The 24,530-nt window shown below is 42.3% G+C and overlaps 2 protein-coding genes across 4 annotated transcripts in view; both read left to right on the forward strand.

Moving 5' to 3' along the window:
* LOC117568815 (uncharacterized) overlaps nt 1–24,530 on the forward strand; it is a 154,695-nt gene that overhangs the window by 80,176 nt on the left and 49,989 nt on the right. The window lies entirely within an intron of this gene.
* LOC117567380 (probable serine/threonine-protein kinase DDB_G0278845) overlaps nt 1–24,530 on the forward strand; it is a 96,319-nt gene that overhangs the window by 42,257 nt on the left and 29,532 nt on the right. For all 3 annotated transcript variants that reach the window (XR_007954856.1, XR_004572057.2, XM_052004411.1), the window contains exon 4: nt 1,732–1,778. The gene's annotated coding sequence lies outside the window, so the exon portion shown is untranslated. The remainder of the gene's footprint in view (nt 1–1,731; nt 1,779–24,530) is intronic.

Raw genomic sequence — 24,530 nt, forward strand, 5'->3', positions numbered from 1 at the left:
CTCCTGCTAATTGATACGTTGCTCAGTCTAGCAACAAACTCGTTGTTGTTGTTGTTGCTGTAGCGTGTTTGCTGTGGACTCCACTTAATACTAGTAGCTGCTGCCTCACTGCACAAACACAGAGCAAGTCCAAGCTGACGGCCTGTGCATAAGATCAACAGCGATAATTTAGCGTTTGCATGCTGCTGCTGTGACCCCTTGCCCTCGCCCCCGTTCCCTGACTGACTGCCTGACTTGGTTTTGCTTGCACAGAGTCGCAGTCGCAGTCACAGTCTGAGACCCGCCCACATCTCTCAGCCTTTGCAACGCTACACTGCGCAACACAATAAAAAACATTAACGCTAGCCTGCAATTTAATGCTTTGTTCTCGCTGGGAAACTTTATGCAGTGTGGTGCACTCTGAATTCAACCCTGTTCCAAATGCTGATTACGCTTTAGATTGATATATGCAAATATTTATTTATTACTCAATGTTTTTACAGCCAACATTTAATGGAGTAATAAAGAGAGCGAAAGGCAACCACCGGAGTTATGACTCAATGACCAATGTTTTCACACTTAAATAGGCTTAAAATTGTGCCAGATAATCGCACCCAAAATTGTTATATAAAATGCAGAGCACAAGTAACTTTGGGCATAGATTTTATTACGATAAAACAAGAAATAAACTTTGCTAAAGAATTGCTAAAGAAAACACTCAATAAAATTCTATTGACTGTGCAACTTTTGAGCGTTGTTTTGATTACTAATTTTATGCAGTGTTTGCATTTAATCAAAGTGCATTCATTGCTTGTCTTGTCTGCTTATGCAAGTTGCTGTTGCTTTGACTGTTGTTTATGGTGTTTGTTGCTGTCGCTATTTTCTCATCAAATGCCACAAAGATGCAGCAACATTTTCCCATACAAATCGAAGTTTAAGCGTTTAAGACAAATTGTTTTGTAATTTTTGGGCCTCTGTAATTGTTGTTGTTGCTGTTGTTGCCAAAAGCGTTTTACTCATTAGCTGCTGCTAAAAGGAAAATCGACATAAAATGTGCTTGGTGAAAATTTCGGGCTCATAAAATGTTCGTTAGCGTCTAGCAACACCAACAACAACAGCAGCAACAGAAACTTGGTATACAATAAGCCCGTTGGCAACAATGGCTAAGATCGCTACAAACAATGAAAGTAAAAGTGCCAAAGCGCACTGCACTTGATAATTTCTTGAGCAAGCTGCTTGTTGTCGTTGCCTCTACAGCGCTCCAAAGTTTTGCCCGGTGGACAATAAGCCGCCGTTGTATTGCTCTCGTTACTATTGTTGCTGTTGTTGTTGTTGTTCGATTTCATTAGCTTTTATTGCAGCACTTTTGTTGCCAAAGAAATTAAGTCACCAATTGAAAGTTGAAGGAAAGCAAAAGTGGGCTGCATTTTCACTTTTGCCAGGCCCAACAGAAACAATTGCAGTCAATTCGTTTGGCCATTTGCATGCTGACCAATAAATAACCGAAACAGAAACGTGGCCGAAAAATAGCTTTTAGAACTGCAGCTGCAAGCAATGCGAGTTGCAGCACGTGCACCAACTCGAGCATGAAGAGAGAGAGTGGGGGAAAGATGGCTGTTACTTTATTCAACTTTGTGGCTAATGGAATGAGCACGAATCAGGCAGAATTTCGAAATGATTTCTATTTAGAATTGTCGAGTTCAATTGTTTTCATAAACTAATTGGCATTTATTTTTCTCTCTCTGCTTTCAGTGTGATGTGAGTCGGATCGAATAGCCGCAAAGTAGACGCCATCAAAGGTAAGCACCAATAGATTTGCGGCATTAAAGAGCAATTAAATGAACGCCCACGCCCACGCCCACGTTGAATACAATTCACTTTTCAATCAAACGGCAAAACGTGGAGAAAGTGCACTCACACAACTCGCAACGTATAATTTGCCACTGGCCCACAACAAGTAGAACCCAAAATTAACGCCTAAACAGCTTCAGACTCAGACTCAGACTGAAACTCAGGCCTTTCAGCATTATTATGGCAATCAAGTGATGAGGGCACCATTTTAATTACAATATAGTAGTATATGAGGCACAAGTCTGAAGTTATTTGAGAGTTTTTTGAGCGGCTGCTGCTGCTTCTACGAAAAATCGGGGTCAAGTTTGGAGCACACGAAGCAGAACATACAGAGATGATGATTTTATTTTTGTTGGGTGAAACGAGAGCAAAAGCCAAGCGAAAGTTGAAAGTGACAACAATGCCGAAAAAGAATAAGCAATTGTGGCTACTTGCGTGTACATACTTTGCCACAAATTGTGGGCTCTTTAATTAAACAAATTATAAAGGCAAAACTAAGGAGAGAGAGAGAGAGAGAGGAGAAAGAGGAGGGGAGTCTGGAGGTAAGTGACGCACATTCATAGCCAGCATGTTTTGAAGAGATCACATGATGCTGAGCCGAGCACTTAAGAACTAACTGTGCTTGGCAACAGTTAAGATTTTGGCATTGAATTGGACACTTCAGCCTTACAGCTGAATGCAAGTTCGTTGCTTAAGTCATTCGTTTCTGCGACCTTATCATTCTATGACTGTGACGAGTCGCAGTCGCTGTTACAGTCGCTGTTGCATTTGTTGTTGTTGCAGTTTGTTGCGTCTGTGCGTGGACGTCTAGCCCCAGCTTGATCTTGGCCTGGCTTGCGCCTGGCACCGTTACAAGTCTCAGGCTATAAGTCTCAGACCCGTCACTTGCAGCGCTTCATTAAAATGTCTGCCTTAGCCAAATGGTTTTTGAAATTGAAACGTCTATGCGGCTGCAACGTCTCTGCACAAATGCATCTTCGTCTGCTGCGGCTGCAACGTCATCGTCTCTTCTCCCTTCGTCTCCGTTGCCATCATCTTTGTCGTCATCATCATCAACCGCCGGCGGCGGCAACTGTTGAGCTTATCTGGCAGACGAACGCATCAAGCGCTCGCACTTGGCTTTGGGGCGATGCCAAGGCCCGCGCGCGTCTGTCTGACTCTTAGCCACAGTCTGAGCCCGATCATGGTTGCTCTTTTGTGGTCGACGACGTTGCTGCCACCAGCGCACAATTTTCAATTTGCCAATTGTAGCAGTAAACTTTATAGCTGTTTTTTCCCCACTTTTTATTTTAGCTTACTTCTTCATTAACTTCTCTACTCTTCCCTTTTGCTCGCCTCCTCCTCCATTGGCAGTTCGGGTGTACCGTTAGTTTGGTGTGCATGTGATTGGCCTTAGGTGTTGGCCATTTATGTACTTACCTGTGTGTCTGCCCCACCTGCTCCACATGTGTGTGTGTGTATGCGAGATACTACAATATAAAACTGTATATGTTGGGCTCACTAAATTGCGACAATTGGTTAGACCATTAGCCAAACTATCTGTCTGAATGAATGACAGACATGCTGACCAGTAAGTGTGGGCGTGGCCACCGCAATTCCAACTTCTTGCTTTCGGCCCGTACATAATAATTTGTGCAGGAATTCTGCCATGAAATGACGATCATATTTTAATGTAATAAGCTAATAAGCGGTGAATGCCCTCAGAGATAATTTGCTGATTGAGGGGTTGACACAATCATGCAACGAGGCATGCAACAAATGATGTGATTAATTTTAAGGAAATGTCAGAAAACATTTGCATGCAAATTGTAGCTCATTGAAGCAGACAGAATAATAATTATACGCATAGTTATGTTGCTAGCAAATTTATACTTAAACAATATATAAAATTAGTTAAATAAATATAAGTATACTTATTAGACAACCCTCGTTGCATACTCATGCGGTTGTCTAGCCCCGGCTTGAAATTTATTTTGACCAATTTATGTGGCATATAAATTGGAATTGACAGGCGGTGGCAGCTGCAGAAAACTTCTAATGAATTGCGTTGCATTTTGCGTAACTGCGGCACTTTGTGGCACAAAGCGCGTGCAACATTGTCTGGCTATTAGTTGTTGGCTGCGTAATTCGAAACAAAAGAGCGCTGAAATACACAATCGCACACATAGTTGGCAATTCATTAGGCACACGCTGCGTTGCATGATTCTTGCAATTTGCAACAAAATATTTTGAGCAAACATGACCCAATTTTTGTTTTATTATTATTGTGTTGCGGATTTGACCAGCAACAGCAACAATAACAACAACAGCGATAACACATGTGCAACAGAGAACCCCAAAAGCCAGCAGGGCGTCGCATGGGTGTGCGTCTGTGTGCGTGTGTTTGTGTGCGGCACGAGTTCAAAGTGAAATTCTTAATGGAAACGCAGCGCGCCCTCAAACTTTCGAGACTCAATCGACTTGAAATTCACATGGCCGCAATTTGTTCTTGCCATTCGTGGTTGTTGTTGTTATTGTGTTTCAGAACCTAATCAACACATCATCAATAACAGTGGGAAATCATTTGTTCTATGTGTACATTATGTTTTCTGTCCATCTGTCTGTCCATCCATTCGACTGTCTGACAGCAGCACACAGATCTGAGCTCCATTGGAGCCGCGACTTTGCCCGCCGTGTGGGAGATTAATCACACACGGGGCCATAGGCTCAAGCGTGAAATGCAAACAAACAAACAGTCAGACAGACCGACAGACAGACAGAGAGACAGTTGGACAGCTAAGTTTCTGGACAGCTGGACGTTGATTATACACAGCACTTGGCATTTGAAAACTTAATGAAAGCAGGCAAATGTCTGTGGCTTTTCATTTGCTTTTTTTTTCTATACTTACTTGATTTTTCTCTTCGTACGTGTGTGTGTGCAGTGACCCGGCACGCCCACTCATCCTGGGTTGACCGCCCACTATGTCAGCGCCTGGCAATTTGATTGCCACTGTGTGTGGGCGATCTGCTGTTTTGCCTCTGACTGAGCCCCGCCCACACACCGCCTGCTGCAATTGATGCTCGCAATTATCTAAAGCCGCGCGCAAACAATGCGCAAATTAAATGCAATAAACAAAATACAGGGTGGTGCAGCGGTGGTTGGGCGACGCTGGTGGTGGCAAACGAGTGCAATGTAAATATTTTATGTTACAATTTGCAGCGTTGATTTGTTGCATATTACACATAAAATAAGAAGGAAAGAAAATCGAACGAACAGTCAGCAAAAAATAGAAAAACCGCAGCCAGCCGCAGGCTACGTGGGCTGCTGAGCGAACCATTGATGTTGTGGTGCAATTAGCTGGTGGTTTGCTCATATTTTGCAGCTAACTTGCCGCGGCGGACAGTTCGTTACAGCATCGCCATTTGGCGCGCCGCTCCCGTAATTTGCTCATAAAAGCGCCTAATAGACACACAGTCAATGTATCTGTGAGTGTTGTGTGGTGTGCGGTGGCTACGCTTTGGTTTTTGGGTGGTGCTATGCTCCGCTAACCGAATGCCAAATTAGCCAAGTGACTGCAGTCGTTGACCGTAACACGCGCCACATTCTGGGGCGCGGCTCTAACTTTACAGATCTGCCTGGAACCAAATCCATATCCAAAGGCGACCTTAACCCATTGAGAACCATATCGTATTGTTTTATTCATTATCACAACGAATTGCTTGAAATTATAACAGCTTTACACTATTCGCGAATTTTATTACAGTTTATACCCGGACCCATTGCGGAAAAGATCATTATACCAACTATAAATTTCAGTATATTTTAGTTTCTTAGTGTATTTATTTGGGAAATTTACATGATCACACTTAAAATTTGGTGTATTTGCCTGATAATACTGTATAGTTTTGGTTTTACTGATCATGGAGAGAACACACTCAACTGTAGCTTTCTTGATTGTTTATTTTTAACTTTTCTCTCATTTAATTTTTTATGTTTAATTCAATTCCACTATTATTTTCGCTTGCATCATCGGTTTATTCTTTGTGTTAATTGTTTTTAACAAAGTTTCTTTTATTTTTATCATGAAGTGGTTTTGCTCGTGAGTTGACCGCAAAATATTATTAAAATCATTCAGACAAATCTGTGATCATTATCAAATATTTGCCGTCATAAATTGTCAGCAACTGCAAAGCATTATTTTATATTTTTGTTTTTTTTTTCTTGATTAATCTTCAACTTATCATTTGCAATTTATGCTAAATGTTTGTTTGCATTGCGCAACTCACAGTTTAATCTTTTTTGCTGTTGTTGTCATAAATATTTCTTTTGTTTGCGTTGCATTTTGTTTATCGCAGATATTACGCAACTTTTGTGAGATATTCTTATTATATTATTCTGAGGAATCTAGGGCTTAAAAGTCATCAGTTTTATCATCTGCCATCTCCAGTTGATCATCGACGAATCACAAAAATCTTGTAAGCGACCTTCGCAGCGCATTTGGTTTTTTCTTTTTTTTTTTTGGCTTTAATGCTCAGCTTTTGGTAGAATTCATTTGACTTGTCATTGTTTTTTATTGTTGCTAGCATTGTTGGTGTTGTTGTATAAATTCATGCATTTATTCATGCGCTCATTGCCTCAATTAATGCGACATTGAACGCAATTTGTCGTTTGTCATTAATCTTCTTTTCATTTTCATTTGGCCAGTCGCGCCTTTTGCGTATGCGGCCAAAAACAAATTTTAGGCCGCCACAATTTTGGCATTTTCTTTTTGTATTTGCGTTCAACACGTAATTTCAGTATCTTTTATTACGGCAGGAAATCCCATGTCGTTGTCAATGTGCAAACGAATTTATCAGAAGAGACGAACCTGGAAATTGTCTAACTTTTTTTCGTGCTGAAAATTAAGAATAATTAGTTGCAGTTTAACTTGTCTACGAATGGTATTAATGACAAGCCTTTTCGTGCAATTTTATTCAAGTGATTCATCACACTCGATGCACACTGTGCGCTCGCAGTCCTGTGTGTGTGCGTGTACTGTGTGGTGACAAAAGACTTTTGGCTCTTTGGCTTTGTCTGGCTAATAGAGTGCAAAGCCAAACCGACGCACTTGCTCTGAATCTTGTGCATTCAACGCAAGTAGAGTTCAGTTCGGTTCAGTTCAGCTCAGGCCCAGGGCCAGTCTCAGTCTTAGGCTCAGGCTGAGGCTGAGGCTGAGATATCATGGCCACAACTATAGCGTGGGCTGTTTAAGTCACTGGCTTTGGCTTTGGCCCCTGGGGACAGGGCGTGCCCTGGCCCACATGAGCGCTTTATGCGGCCACATTGCCAAGCTCCTTTGTTATCAATTCAAGTGGAACGTATTACGTGCATTAGTATCCTTTTGCTCGAGCTGACTAGCTGCCTGACTGGCTTGCTGGCTTGCTCTCTGTCTGCCTTTTGTGTATATTGGCCCTACTATCGTGGGGTGCTGCGTATTTATTTCACTGTGTCAAGTTCTTTTGTGTCGACCTGCAAGATTTATGACACTTTTGTTTAAGCCAACGAAAAGCTTTTAAACGTCGCAAAAGAGTGGAGGAGGAGGACGTGGAGCAGAAGGAGGAGGAGGAGTGTAAAAGAGACTCAGTCATGCAAAATCGATGGCGATGCTTATCAGAATTGTTTGGCGTGGAGCTTTGTAGCTTGGCTCTCTCTCACTCTCGATGCTTGGCAGCTTGTCATAATTTTTGTGAAGAGCGCTTGGCTTAATTTGGTGCGAGTGAAAGACTTGTGCTACCCACTGTAGTTGTGTCGTTGTGTAGTGTAGCAGCGGCAGCAACTCGACACTAGATTGAGATAAGTTGTGCTGCTGCTGCTGCTGCTGTAGTTGTGTTCTGTTGGATGATTTATGCTTGACACGCTTATTGAAAAGCCATAAAACCGCTGCTGCTGTTGCTGCTGCTTGCCAGCTTCGAAGTACTTCGAAGGAACGGGGTCATCAGCTGATAGCATTTGATTTATACGAACCGCATTTGACATAAATATTTTATCTGGCACTGCACAACGCGTCGTATGAGTGACATTAGCCGAAAAACCGAGAAGCAAAGCCAATGCAAAGTCAACTAACAAGCAGCCAACTACTAACAGTTCGTTAACAGAAAAAAAAACAACAGTTAGCCTTTTGCATACACACTGATAAGGCGCACAACAATAAGCAGCAGTGACAGCAACAGTGGCAACCGCAGCAGCAGCAGAAGTTGGACTTGCAACCTGTCCCGTTTCGTATGTGGCACCCACCCAACCAAAGTCATTCTCCCCCCAAACCCATTGTAGAGATGGCAGATGCCTCAGCTAACTCGTGTCTGGCCGCGGCATATACTTAACAGTAAAATAAATATTTTACTATAAATCATGCATTAGAGTCGGCAGCGGGCTGGCTGCCTGCCTTGTTACCTGTCACATGTTGCCAGGCCATCAACAGCGCTTACACAGAGCGAGAGAGAAAAAGAGACAGAGACAGGGCAGAATGTGGCAGGATGTGAACGGCGGGACGGGGAGAGGAGACAGGGGCATCTCACGACTTTTGCCAACGCTCGGAAGTAACACACATTTAGCGCTCGAGCAGCCCAAAAATATTCGCTAAAGAGCAGAGCCAGTTAGACAAGCAGCTAGTATGCTAGACAGACAACCAACGGGGGATTAGGCAGCCACAAAAACGACTTTTGCACAGGGGAATGCGGAGCAGAGGGACAACAGATAGGTAGCCAGGCAGCCTGTGCTACGAAGACAGCCAGGATTGCTGTAGCACAAACGTTTTGCATATGCTGCAATCGGTGCTGGCAATTAGGCTAAAAAATAGCTAAATGAATGAGCCACAAGGTAGCATTAAATATATTAAATTGATGTCTAGCTAAAAGTCTCACAAACTGTAAATGAATAAAACTCTAAAGTATTCACATTATTTCATTAAATATTATTTATTTTTATTAATTTCTATGTATGTGTTTTAAACGTATTAAATAATTTACCATTCATTCTAGCTTCTCTTTTATTTTCATAATAGTTTTATTTAGCCGTATTCGCCTTAAAATAGCTAAAGTCCGCACAGCACTGACATCTCTGTGGCTGTTTGTGTAGCTGGAGACAACATTTTGCATTTGGAGGGAAATGTTTAAAAATAAATTGCAAGCGATATATTTGATATTTCATTTAATTTATTTATGCGCCGCATTGCAACTGCCTCGCACACAAAACAGACACAACAAATGGAAAACATAGTCAACATTATTACGTATACGACATGTGTGTATGCATGCCGAAACGGCATTTCCCAAAAGGCAACGCAACCAGCAACAACCTCAACAGCAAAATAAAGCCAATGGTCAAGGCAGTCTCACTTGCAGTCAACTGCACCTCTTGATCACCTTCCTCTCCCCCCATTTCGTTGCCATGTTCGTCTCAGCCTCGTAATCGATGAGCTGCTGCGCATTTGGTCAATAAACGCATTTCTGTCATTTTTTCGCAGCGCAAAATTTATGGCGTGACTTTGGCTCTAACTCGGACTATTGGCAACTCGATGTTGCAGTTGTGGCCGAGACAGCGCCTTAGACTGCGACTGTCGCTAGGCCTGGCGGCGTCTTGCCAAATGCCATTTTCATTTGACTTTGACATTAATTTGTGGCCGCACTTTGCCTTAACCAGGAAGTCGCGCCGCGTCGGCATTGCGCAAATATTTATACATTAGATGATTTAGAGAGCATTGCACTCGTACTCAAAGTACTCGTACTTAAATCACAACGAACAACAACAACAGAGACAACAAAAAAATGCTAAATAAAAACCAAAGTACGACCCCAAAAAAAGCTAGCTACAGTGGGCACTGAATGTCTGCTCCAGTTGCATAAACAAATACGTTTGCCAAAGATGGGAGAGATAGCGAGATAGCAAAGCAGCAAAAGTTGTCAGGAATGTAAATGAAATGTCTATAGATTTCGGGGCGCAAAACAAAAGAAATTCTTTGGTTATGGTTTTTGGCCCATTGTCAGTCAGTATGGATGTTGTTAACAAGCAGTAGCCAGAAGAACAGAAGCCAAAGTCATGGCCAATGCGTGCGAAATGATGAGAACGTGCTCGATGGTCAGGGATCGAGATGGGCAGCCGCTTGAATGTTTGGTTGCTTGTCTAGGACACTGCTAACTGAAAACTGGAAACTGAAAACTGGCAACTGAGTACTAGGTGCACTGTCATCATTATTTGTGACAGCGGCATTGGGTTATTTATGGGTCTTTGGGTGAGACAACGGCGTTTTGTGACAAACCGCTTTACCGGTAAATCGGTAAATCACAAATCTGCCTGCCACTGTGGCTAGCGGCTGGCTGCTGGCAGGCTGTTGCTGGTTGCTAGTTGCATGCAACCACAGCATTGGTAACTAACAAGTGCGCAAAGTTGTGCCTGCCTTTTGTGGGCAAACTGACAACGAGAGGGTTTATTAAATTTATGCAAATTTTATTTATAAACGACAAGCCAGACTCTGGCATCTATGATGATGCCCCCAAAATATCATTCCCAACTGCAGCGGCAACAGCAGCAGTTCATCCAACATGCCCAAATCCTACGTCTTGTGCCTTGTGGCAGCTCATGTGTGCAATTCCGTTTTGACTGGCATCTGATGCTGTATGTTTTTTGCTCTTTTATGATTTTTGATTTAGTTTGAAGCTGATTGGTTTCGCAGACATCGCATCCACATCCACATCCAAGCCGCTGACATGGCGCGGGCGTTGCTCAGTTGCCATGTGAGTTGGCTGGTTGGTTGCTTGGTTGGTTGACTGGCATGTCTTTATTATAAGCCTGTTGCCGCAAGCCAGAAACAGGCATTTACAATGCTTTGATTTATATGCTAAAGAGCAGCGTTCGACGTGGAGCATGGAGCATTGAGTATGGGGCATGCATCAGCCGCTGGCAATGTTGTGTCACTTGGTAGGCTAGAATTGAATTGACAGCAGCAGCCGAAGGAAAGCGGGAGGCGGGCGGGTTAGTGACCCAAATAAGTACTCAAGTGTTTGTCATTAATCAATGGCAAATTAACTTGCCAATTCTCTCGGTTTAGGCCTGGCTAACTAATGGGCTAGCGCGGCCAAATGCCTCAACACAGCGTGCGGCATATTAAATATTAATTTTTAATTAAGTTTCCACTGCGGGCAAAAATACCCACAACATCGACAGCAGCAGCGGCAGCAACAGCAAAAGCAACAGCGGCAGTCGCAACACACAACACAAAAGCGGAAACAAAGTCGAAAAAAAGCCTGTCATAATTTTAATTGTAAACTGGGTCGAAGAGTTCGAAACGAGAGTTGATTAATTTGTATCTGGAAATCAATTTGAAGCCTGCAATGTGTTGAAAAGATATTCATTAAAAATACATAACAATACAAATACAAGGGACACACACATACACACACTCATGTGTTGTGGCCCCAGCCCCAAAATAATTGCGAGCCATTGCGGGGGGTGTGCAACATGGGGCAACATACTTTGTACACACATACGAAAAAAGGGCGCGAGATTAAAAAATAACAAGCTTAAAAATGCGCATAAATAAGCCAAAATAAAAAGAAGAAAATCAAATTTAAATCTCACACACACGCGCGCACACACACATATACACATGAATGCAGTGCAGCAGGGCGTGGCACCATCTATGGTGCGATTTAGTTGAAAGGAATTTGGCAATTTGCCTAATGGAATATGCGCAACCAATCAGCAAATCAATTGGCTTAAAATAATGCCAAAAAGGTTTCCAAATTATTTATTGCAATTTATCAAACAACTGCGACTCATAAAATGCTCGAAAAGTGGATTAAGTATGCCATAAATGAGGAGCGCAGAATCCCAGCTTGATTTTGGCACTCAGCATTATGCTATAAATATTTTAAAAGCTATGTCAATTTCATTTTATTCTATGCGAAATATATAAATAACTATACAACTTTGTTATATAAAATCTTTGATTTATCTCCCTCACCCACAAAAAAGCATAACAATAATCCAATTGATATAGCTTTCTTTAGCTGAATTTGATATACATCAAAATATTTATGGCAAATCAATAGCATTCGAGCGCACTCGAATTTTGATGGAAAGTAAACGGTGAACACTTGGGGGCAGCACTTAACCCATTGTGGCCTGCAATTGTTTGCTCATGTGACAGTTGGCTGTCAGAAATTTGACACTTTCACTGGCCAAAAATTGATGGACATCGATATAATCGCAGACAGCGGCACAGTGCCTACCTACCCGGTGGCCCCAGCTGCTCTTTCGTTTGATTTGATTTGATTCGATTTGACTTCGACTTGGAGTTTGGAGTATGAGTTTGAGTTGAAGTTGATTTCAAGTTGATTTCGTTTTGTGCCGTTTGCCAACAGAACCAAGTTAATGACCTTTTTGTAACGTTTTTTCCATCACTTGTGGTTATTGTTGTTGTTGCGGTGTGGCACGCCCCTAGCTCAGTTGCACGCCCACTCGACGCGTTCGCTTTGCGCTTTTATGTTGTTTTTTTTGCCAATTTAACACCTTTCTATTCTGCGTCTGACTCTGCGCTGCCTTTTACCGCGCTCGCATATGGCCCAAGTGAAGTCGAAGAGTTGAACTGAGTCGCTGCGAGTCAATAAGCCAACATCTGCCTCTTGGCCGTTACAATTCAATTGTTACAAATTAACTGGCCGCACTAATGTTTCACGCTTGCTTAGCCATAACTTCAAGTACGCTGAGGTTGAGGCTGATGTTGAGGTTTATGTTTGAGCTTTGCGTTTCATATTGATTGTGTTGTTGGGCGCTATCTGCATCTTTTTTGTTTTCTTTTTGGCTGCCACTCGTGGGTGCCGGGCAGACGTTGTGGCAGCCCCAGAAACCACTGACACACTGCCCTTTGCCACCATCGACATTGCCGTACGCCCCGTTTATGGCGTCTGCCATCGTTGCCACCCCTCTTCTGGCTGCCCCTCGCCCTCATTTACATCCGCATTGTTTGGCATCTCATCCATGAAATTTATAGCTTGGCCATCGAGTGAAAGGTGGCCAAGAAAAAGACTCACTCACTTGCAAGATGGTCTGAATGTTGGCCTGGCAATCGGACTACCGCCAGTAAATTTCAATTTATGTTTTATTTAAGTCGTACATGCCAAAATGTTTGTTCTCCCACGCTACTAATTAATATACAAATTACGTAGCTAATCAGCCGCAGCCGTAGCCGAATGTTGAAGACGGAGTCGCAGTCGCAACCGAGTGTGGCGTGTGGCACTGCTGCATGCAAATGTATGCGGCAATTGGCCCCAAAAACAAAGCCAAGTCTTTGTTGTCGTCGTTGCTGTTGCTGTTGTGCCGAAGCCACACCCTACACAATTGGGGCTTGGGATGGATGATTAATGTGCCGCGACAGCCAAGGACAAGCCTTGGCGGCAGGATTTCAGCTTGAGGCAGCTTAGTCACCTCAGCGACATCGACAGCGACGACAATGACGGCGACAGCGACAGCGGTATCGTATTCACATTTGTATTCGTATTCGTACTCGTATTCGTATTCACATTTGCAGCATTCACAGATATAAATTCAAATTGTGTCAATTACATCGCTGCGGCTGCTTATCGACGACAGCCACTGACAAACTGCCCGGCAATAGTTGGTGCAGTTGAAGTCGCTGTCGCTGTGGTTGTTTCTGTTGCAGTTGCAGTTGCACTTGGAGCTGTTCAGTTTGACAAAGCTGCACCGGCAACGACAACTGCAATGGCAGCAGGCAACAGGCAACATTCAGCAGGCAAACGGCAACTGCAAAGTCTAAACCAAAACGCCATTGGTTTCCATTTCGACTTTGCCATTTTGCCTGACATGTCTGCAAGTTGAAGTTGTCGTCGTTTCAGTAAAGGAAATAGATTTCCACTTTAGTTAACGTTGACTTTTCCACGATAGACGAGAGTTGTATCATCAATTATTAAGAATATTCTTATCTAATGTTTGCTAATTGAAGTAATCTTTTTAAGTGTTTGACGTTTATTAGTCTGTTACTTGACAATAAATTGAGTAATATAATTATTTATAAAAATTATAATTTAATAAAAATTCACAGAAAACAAAACAATGAGAATGTTGTTTTATCATTTAAATATATAATTTAAATATACTATAAAATACTAAAATATACCACAAATACTGAAATATAGCATACCATACTACATTTAGTATTTTGATTTACTACATATTCATTCGAATTATACTACAGTTTAACATAATATTAAATTAAATTTATATTCAACAAATGAATGTAAATAAATAAAAGCAAAATATTATTCACTTCTTTCTGAATTATATTTCTTAATAAATTCTTAAAGACACTGTTGTTAGCTCAGTTATAAAAACCAAATCAATCATCTTTCTTTCGAGTTCTTGAAAATATATATAAATAATTCTTTACCAAAAATATGAAATAACTGGAAATGAAATAAAAAATTCTTTTTAATTATCTTTGAACATTTATCCCAAGATGCCAACTCTAACGTCCGCAGAAGTGTATTGACAACCCTCGCATGTTGCTCACATACTTGCCTATATACTCTAACATATAGATCAGTGTTTTTGAACGCAGGTTTTTCATTTTAATGTCAGACATTATCCGCCCTGCGGCTAGCTGCGATCGGTTCTAATTGGTTTATAGATTTGTCTGCTCGATTTCCCTCGCTCGAGCGCTTTGCCAATTGCTTTATTAATGGCCACTTGGACCACAACTGCGACTGCGAGTGGACCCTGGGTTAATGTCATCCGTGGCCACGGGGCACACACATTGTGGCAAAAGAGACAAGTAAAAGTTATACGGCCCGAAGTATGTCACGGAAATGACTTAGTTAAAATGCGTGCAGCTGCCGGCAAAGGGGGGAGGAAACTGAGGTGTGGCAAGGTGTGCTGTGCTGTGGTGTGGCATGCTGTGGTGCCGAGTGTAAGGTTGGATATATGTATCTGCATTAATAAACAGCAAAATAGAAATCGAAACGAGGCCCTGCAGCATCTTGGTCTCACATGGGCATTGCCAAGACACCAGCTACAACACAGCAGAGAGAAGAACAACAGCAACTGCAACAGCAACAGCAAAAGCAACAACATCAAGAGTCAAGGCACATCCTTTAATGGCAGTCCGTGTTCGTCCGTCAGCATGTTCTGCCCGTCGTCCGCCGCCCGCCTGTCGCGTCTACTGCGTCAGTCAGTCAACGAAGCGAGGCCAGCAACAACAATTGTTGCAGTTGTTGCTGTTGCTCTTGCGATGTTGCTGTTGTTGCCCACTTGAACATGTAGTGCAGTCATCGTCGCGCATTTTAAGAGCCTCCAACTAAATGCAGCGCTCTACACGGCGACTTGGCAAGGACCGATGCAAAGACCGAGAAGTGAGCACACTGCCTAGACAGGCCACAAGACACGACAGCAACAACAACTGCACAACAGCAACATCAGCGACAATAGCAACATCAACCATAAAGACAACAACTGCAACAGACGCATCGTCAAACATATAGGCTATGTGCTATAACTCATTAATATTAAATGCTGCAGGCAAGACAAGCCCCTCAGTCACACACACTCACACACACACTCACAACAAATTCTCACATGCATGTGCTGAAAAAATTTATGCGCATTTTGTTTCAATTTCATACACACGTGACTTGTAAATTATCCATTGATGTGGCAAAAGGGGCAAGGACCAAAACGAAAAGAAGCATATAGACAGCAAGTGAGGAGTGGGAGAGAGAGAGAGGCAGAGAGAGAGAAGAGAATACGTTGCAGAACAGGATGTTGCTGTGGCAGTCAGTCTTCAATCGGCGACGATTTCTTGCAGTTCGCTAACGATAATTGCCCAGACAAAAAAAGCGAATGTCGCAAATGCCACGCCCACATGCGCCCACAGATGCAGCGCGATACAATTGTGGCATGCAAATCTGCTGTATGCAATAAATATTTTTTGCGCTCTCTTGTTGTTCTTCTTGTTGCTGTTGCTGTTGTTGTTGCGTGCTGCGCCCGCCAGAAAAAAAAGCAAAATAAAGACAAGCGAAACAAAAACAAAAATTATGTCAGACAGAAAGCAAAAGTTAAACGAGAACTGCGACAACAGAGCCTGAAAAAAAATAAATGTGTACGGTAAAAAAGTGAAAATTATGACACATTTCGGGCAACGTGTGAAAGCCAGACCATAAATACACATATTAGCCTCATTTTGGGTCACAGCTATAGTTAGATATATATGTATATATATAAGAGTATATACTATATAACAATTATTTGTGTGTGGCAGGCGTTGGAGTCGCATATTTTTTGGTTTTTTGCTGTCAACGTTGTCGTTCTCATAGTGTAATTAAGCCTAATTACCTATGTCAACAGCAAAGTCGCAGCTGAGTCTGAGGCATAAATGGAAGCTAGAGCTGGAGTTGGAGTTGCAGTTGGATTATTTTGACAGATTTCACTCAAATATGTGCAGGAAATGTTAAAACTCCAACAACGCATGCTTCATTTCCATTGTTGTGACTGACTGACTGACTGGCAGACGTATTTGTAGGTGCTCTTAAGGTTTCCTCTGGTAATTATTTGCATGCAATATTCGTCTGGGACTCATGTAAGTCATTTTGTGGTCAACATTAAGGCCTAGCCCCTGCCCCTGCCCCTGCCCCAAAAGCTAAAATTACTCGACAACAACAAAACTACACGACAGACATAGCATAATATTCTGGCCTGGCCGAAAAAGCGACCACGACCAGCGACCAGCCAGAAGAAGACGCAACACGTTAATAACAACAACAACGACAACAACAGCTCAGCATAAAATACTTCAACTTGGCCAAGTTGTTGTAACCCAAGCGGATCTCGCAGTTCTCAGTTCTCAGCTCTCGATTCTCGGTTCTCATCTGCCTTGGCAGCGTCTGCGTCTGCGTTTGTGTCTGCTTTTGCGTCTGCGGTTGATTTTTATGGTTTCATTAGTACTCCACATGCATGGTACATGGTCTATAGCTTTTGCTATATATCGTTGGCCATCGCGCCATCTCGCTTTCGACTGCGACGCGCATGCGTAGCCAACTTGCTTCTTCTCTTCCAACTACAAATGCCATGTTGTTTGTCGTTTGCGGGTTGTTGTCGATGTTTTGATGTCGAAGCCTGGCCAGTTAGTTCGTTGTTGGCCAGGCCTGAGAAAATTCTACTGACCCACAGAACTTTAACTTTTTGAGTGGCATTGTTCAATTTTACAACCAGCCAGCCAGCCAGCCAGCCAGCCCCGACGATACAGCGCCACAGCAACGGCAACAGCAAATAGCAGAATCGACAACGGCAGCGAGAAATTTCACAAGCCTTTTGGCCATTTTTCCACAATGGCTTTGTGCTGTGTGCGGTTATAGGTTTAGTTTGTCTATTGATGCCACCGATTAACTGCAGTCTTATCAGACCACAACTACCACTACAACAACTCTGCTGCTGCAGCACTGTGATTGGTGCAACACCAAGGCTTGCCGCATAAAACGAGCTCAAGACAAGTCGCCATGTATTGGCTATTAAATCTACCCTTGACGCACTGACCACACTGCTGAAAAGGCTAACAATTTGGCACAGATTGTTGTTTTGCTGTTTGCTTACAATTTCCTCTTCCCCCCTTCTCTATACTTCCCCTCTATTTAACCCATTTAGCAGCAACCGCAAAGCTCGGGCAGCTGTAACTGGCAACTGTCAGTGCGACATATTTGAGCACTCGTTTTCAATAATTTGTGGCAGCCACAAGCAAGGTGGGGCAGCAGCAGCAGTGGCAGCAGCGGCAAGAAATTGCGGAAATTGCCAATCGAAATGGAAAACATTTTCATTATTTTGCCGCCGCTGCTGCTGTTGCTACTTCGGCCATAAACATGTTGCATGCCCCGGCCTTGCGCTGGCCCCTGGTCTTGCCACTTGCCTGCCCAGGTGGGTGTTCTTCTATGGAAGTCTGTATGTGTGTGTGTGTGTGTTGTACATGGGCCACAAATTTATAGCTTGCAACATAAATTCGCTGCCGCTGGAAAAGCATATTTCTGCTTCGCGAAATTGTCAACACGGAAAGTCTTTCCGACTAGTCGAACAATATTTTCGTTTTCAGTTTTGCCGTTTGTCCATTATTACATTTTCATTTTTACAATATTTTTTATAGCACGCTAGACGGGGGCCTGACATTGCCATTGATTTATCACAATTGCTGTCAAGTGCTATAAACAAGAAATTTGTAATTAATCGAGCCGCTGCGGCGCCGCCGCCTGATGGCTTATAACTTGTGGCAGCCACATAAATATGAACCGCAAAAGGCATTTGAGCTTATAGCATTTTGGCTGCGTCTTTGATTGCATGTCAGCGCCTAGTTTCTAAGACGCGTCCTGCGGCCCATAAAGAGCATGATTTGTGTCTTGGCTGCAGGATGTGTTGTTGTTGTTGTGGTTGTTGTTGCAAGTGCCACGACAAGCAGATGCTGCCACATGTGGCGAGCAGAGAGAGAGAGAGAGCCTGTGCGCCCCCTGCTGCCACAGCAATTAGAATTCAAGCACGCAGGACATAAGTCCTTCAATTTTAATTGGTGGCAACGATCAGCTTACCCTCTTGCTACCACTCGATTTCAAATGTGCCAAAAAGGTGTGTCAATTGCGCATGGCGCACCCCGAGATTTATGTAATCCATGCAATATGCACAACAACAACAACAGCAGCAACTGGGTAGAAGGGGCTGTCAGTGGGAAGCGGGTACCGGGGAGCGGGGAGCGATGGGTAGTCAATGGACGCAGCCATAAATATGTCAATATAAACAGGCAGACAACAAAAACGACACAACAACTGTAGCAATAACAACAGCCCAAAACATTTCAATAAAAATCAAAATCAATAGCAAATGTTTTTTTTCGGCAAACAATTGAGATGAGAACAACGAGCAGCAACTACCCTGTACAACCCACAGATGATGCAGCAATGAAGCTAAAACTATATACCCCACATTACGTATACGACTGGGTAAGCAGCGCCGGACGCTATCAACTTTAATGCGCCTTTGTTTCGCTGCGTTGAATGTGTTATTTTTGTTAGGGCAGTTAAAGGGGTCGCTTGCGTTCAAAGCAAGGGGAAGGGGAATGGGACGGGGGACATTGTCAATTGCCTACAAATTGGCGCAACGTTCGTTCAGGCTGCGAATACATTTTTGACTACTTCCACTCATACTGTATCATAGCCACGGGGGTTGAGTAATCGCCATCGCCATCGCCAGCCAATCGAGCAATACAAACAGACGGCAAGCGGCTGGCGGCATATCGCACCAATCCATTGCCATCGAGTATGCCCAGGTGTGCAACGCTGACGCAGCAGCAGCGGTGGCAAGCAGCAGTCAGCAGTCCGCCACTGCGACACAATATGTTGGTCATATGGAGAGACAGACCCCATTCTGTGGCATGACTATGACACTGCTGAAGGTGGCCCAGTGTGTGCTGTTGCTGTTGCTGTTGGTGGCGCCCCTACCTGGCCCAGGCAGCCAGGCAGCCAGCCAGCCGTTGTTGCATGACTCAGGTTCAAGTTGGCCGCATGACTTTCAGCACCGCGCTGACACACAAAAATAAAATCAAATGGCAGGCGCTTATAAAAATTCGAGTAATACGAGAGCACCAGTAAAACTCATGCGAGTACGAGTCTTTGCGGCACTTTTATTAAAAATGCAACAGACAGGATGCTCCGGCTGAAAGCAAGGGCTGCTTCGAAGGGGAGCAGCGAGTGCAGATAAAGGGGCTGCGATACGCTGCCAGATTTCAGATTTCAAGCACGACAAAAGGGTTGCATAAACAATGGCTTAAAGGTCACATAAAAGGGGCCAAAAGCCTTTCAACTTGAGCCAAAGCCAAAGCCAAAGCCAAACGCGACACAGACTCGAAGAGCTTCCAAAACGAATAAAATAATAAATAGGCCAGAATATTCAGGTATTCAATTCTACAGTAAAGAATATAAATATAAAATAAAACTACAGAAAACAATGTTGTGCTAGAAAGTTAAAAGCTAAAATATAGTGTATAAATTGTTATAGTTCAGAAATAAGTAACAAGACGGATTAAAAATAAACCACTGGATTTGCACATGGATTAATGTGTCGAAAATTGACAAACTCTATATTTCTTTACTGACAGATAGTAAATTGATTGATAGAATGTTAGAACAATAAAAAGAGAAATGGGGAAATAATTTGTAATACATCTGAAAGCAATATAAATCAAAAAATTATGAATTTTAAATTAATAGAGAATTTCTAACATAAAATATATAGATAGCTGAAATTCAAACAGATTAAGGTCACTCATAAATATAGATAGATATTTTAACTTGACATTTACATTTCCCTCTTTTATCTTCCACGTCGAATAAAGTCTACTTTGCAACATTCATATATATTTATGCGGCGTAAAGTTAACGTTCCTTTAGATTTATTACGCGAGTCAGCGAAGCATTCTGACCAAATTACGTTTCCACTGCCCTACATACAATTAATTTGGCTAATGTAAAGAGTCGCCGAAACAAAACCGAATGTGAACGAAAATTGCCTAGACCAACAAAAGACAGAGTGAGACCCCCTCTGGGGGACATTTTGGTGTAGTGTATGTGTGTGTGTGGAGTAATGGGGGAGCTAGCTACCAGTAACCTACATGGCCAGCTGACTTGAATGAGTGTCAAAGCTATTTTGCGCTAATTGCCTTTTACGATTATTTTCACATTTGGACGAGCGAGCAACGCCCGCCGCGGCCGACAGTTGAAGTCCCCAGACTTCAGACCTCAGACCCCAGAGTAGAGCCCAAAACCTATGCCGAGATGGAGATGGAGTTGCTGCTGGCACACACTTAGGTGTACGCATGACTACACACACCAAGCACACTCATACACTGAGTACACCGAGAACAGGCTTCATCCTCCCAACGTACATCGTCATCTCAGGCATCTGGTGGAGCTCAAGCTCTGAAGCATGCACGAGTGCGCCACATTACACAGACACATAGAGCAAAAGAAAAAAATAAAATAATAAAAAAAGAGAGAGTACGAGAGATAGAGAGAGGAAGATACAACTGAGTGCAGCAAACGTGGCACGCAACATATTCGCTTATTAAATTGAATTAAATTTTTCGTACGTTTTATTTGCGGCACTTTTCGTGCGAGGTATGCGAGATGTGAGGCCGCTTTGGGTTAATGTCACAGCAACAACAACAACGATAACTGTGCAACCTCATATACGATAACAACAATAACAAACACACAACATACATACAAACATATATTCAAAGGCGACTGGCGAATGCCATTGCGCTTAACTTTTGTTATTATGGTCAATTATGGCTAACGGCATTCGACGACGATTCAACGACTCTTCGACTCTACTCTTGAGCCATGCCTTCAGCTCTTTGGCTTTTCCACTATGCAGCGCCATATGCGACACAAGCTAAATATGAAATTGATGATGCCACGTAATTTGTGGGCGTGCCTCAACGCCACCCCTAGCAGCTAAGCCAACGTCAACTGACCCAGTTAAAAGAGCACATAGTGAGTGCGGTCTCTACGGCTCAAACGACACGTGCATGCTTCATGTGACCCAGCTAGAGCAATTTACCTATGATTTAACCATGATTAATAATTTTTCAATAATTGTGCAATGACCTTGCCCAAAGAGACGGCGAGCCGGAAAGAAAAGCCCATACTTAGAGCCATTAATTGACTTTTAAGCAGCAAACAAATAGCTCAAAAATAAAATACCGAGAACCACAATAAGAAAAAACCATTGGGTTAAATAAACGAATAGTGAAATACACTATGGAAATATTTAACAAGTAATAAAGCCACATTCGAGTGTCCTAGTGAAAGAAATCATAACAGTGCGGTAGTTTTCCTAATGTATACCAAATATTAGATATAGCGCAAAAATACTAATATACCGAATTCCATATTTGGAATATCGTTAAAGTACTACACTTGAAATATACCATAAAGCTGAGAATATACCAGATTGTCAGCCAGAGCGGCGTAATTGAAGTATTTCTTCAATAACATCTACAATTTTCATGCAATTTTATTTATTTTATTTACTGATTTTCTTTAATTATAGCAGATTAGAGACTTAAGTATTCTCTCTCCCGCTTTACAACAAATTCCAACTTCAGGCAACAACTTGACAAGATTGCGAATGCACAAGCAGAGAGTTAGTTTTCAACTTTCTCAGGGAATGACATCGAACAAGTTTTGCGCAAAACTTGTGAACAATTCGACTTAGCTGCGAGTGAGGGCATCATAGAAAATGATTTGAAAATGTTTGCTAGCTGTTATTCGCCTTTTGTACAACAGTTAATCATTGCTGGCAAAAGACTTGGCTGACTGACTGACTAACTGACTTGGCTGAGTGTATACTATATAGAGTTGGATAGATATATAGATGTTGCTGCTCATCCACTCATCTGTTGCCCGTTGATGGCGATTGGCGCATGGCTATAAATAAACGGGCTCATTCTAAGCTTAGATTAATGTGTGTGCGCCTACAAAAAACAAAAAACTGAAAAAACATACATAGATAAATAATACTTGTACTTTTGATGGGGAAACATGTTTAAGAAGAGTACAAGCAGAAGCACAAGCATAAGCACATACCAAGATTTTAAATGAACAACAGCTGAACAGTTGAATGAATGCCAAGATTGCTGGGATCGCCGTCGAGTTGAGTTGAGTACTGTGAGTACTGTGAGTACTTCCAGGCAGAAGGCAATCATCTAATCGAGCACTTGGCACTTAATTACCACAGACACACACACACACACCACACAGTTGAGTTGTTGTAACTATTACAAACTGGCGCTATATAATTTTCCAAACAGTCATTAAAGCCAAACTCCAAAACTAGTTGAAGCTAATGTTGCTAATACCCTACACAATTGGAAAGAGAATAAAAAGTGAACAAAGCACTGCACAGAGTATGTTTTAGTCTGTGCTCTTACCAACTAGCATTTATGTTTTTATAAAAGTTTTTAAAGTAATCTTGTAAGTACACATATAAAAAGTCAGCTGTGTTGAAGTTATTTATATTTTTTTAGTGACCATTGCCAAGGTAAGTGGCAACTGGCTAGTAAGTAGTTGGTGGCAAGGTCAATGAAGTCATCAATGTGATCGCGCCGTATCGCAGACTCATCGGTGCTAATGCTAAAGACTCCATCTAACTACTATGTATAATGCCAGCCAGCTAATAATAAGTATTCAAATTGCTGTCGAGATGCTTATCGCGTTCCCATTCTATGCAGACAGCTGACAAGTCCGCAATTGGACAAAGCCGCCTGCCTGCTTGGCAATCAGTTAAGAGAGTTGTCAATGCACTCGTACCGAAACTTAAACTGGAACTCGAACTCGAACTCGAGCGGGGCGTGGCATTGGTATGTGACAGGCGCACAAATGCAATAAAGATTGAGTACTCAGAGCTCAAACTGAAACAGAAACTGAACCCAACCCATAATTGATTGTGCCAAGGTGTCGCAATTAGCCCGGCGAGAAAGAAGAAAAGAAAAGTCTCTATCGCATTGACAGAGGGATTTTCGGTATTGGAAAGTTGTTTGACCACAGGAAATACTTATTCAAAACAATCTGTCTGACTCTCTGACTGACTGACACACGACGCATGAATTGAGCAATTGCATTGAGCACTTCAATTGTGAATAATGAATGTATAAATAATTACCAACAATAATTAGTTGCCACACACATACACACACACACACTCGTGGACCGCACATAACACGTGTGTGCAGCATAAATTAGAAATTAATTGAATCGTGACAGCATCGCAGCATTCGAGCAATCCAACAATTAAAAAAAAATGTTAAATTTGTAAATGCAATCAGCATGCAAATTGGCCAATAAAATAGCTCATACCGCAAGTGTCCGCTCGAAAAGGCAATTAAAATATGGCCAGAACTATGGCCACATCATAAACATATTTTTACTTACTTAGATGATCACTCATTTAGTGGCTTTGACTACAATATACAAAATAAAAAAGCGAGCTCAAGGTTAACCCGAAACTCAGTTATGCAACAACAACTACAACAAAGACACGCTTTGTTTACAAATTCGTCTTGCTTAATTTCTATTTTAATTATCAATATAAGCACAGCACACGGCAACATAACAGCAAACGCCGAAGGTGTTAAAAGTGAAGAAGCCGCAACAAAAGCAAAAGCAAAAGACAAACGGTGAAAGAGACAGAAAACGTTTATGTTTTAGCCATATAATTTGGCAACACGTCGTATGCGCAATTCACAATTCACAATGTGCAATTTGCGCTTTTGACTTTGACTTATGGGGCGATGATATGAGCACAAATCACTTTGTTCACAATTTATTTGATGGTCAAGTGCATGTAAATTGCAATTTGGCGCACTTAATTAGCCCAAATGTCACATGAAATAAATTGAGAAAAGTTAACTCAAACGATGAAGCTGAAGCTGAAGCCGAAGATGGGGAGTCGAGAGTTGCAGTTGGAGTATCTTCGGGTTGAGTCTGATTCGTCTGTCCGCTTGTTGCGACTGTTTGTTATAACATGCAATCCGAGTGGTGTTCTAGTCCATGTTTGTGCATTTGAAATTAATTTATGCAAACATTCGTACGCTTCAAGACAACACACAACAAACAGCAAACAGGCAACACAGTCTAGAGAG

The sequence above is a fragment of the Drosophila albomicans genome, chromosome 3 (assembly GCF_009650485.2).
Source record: "Drosophila albomicans strain 15112-1751.03 chromosome 3, ASM965048v2, whole genome shotgun sequence".
In the NCBI taxonomy this organism is placed as follows: Eukaryota; Metazoa; Arthropoda; class Insecta; order Diptera; family Drosophilidae; genus Drosophila; species Drosophila albomicans.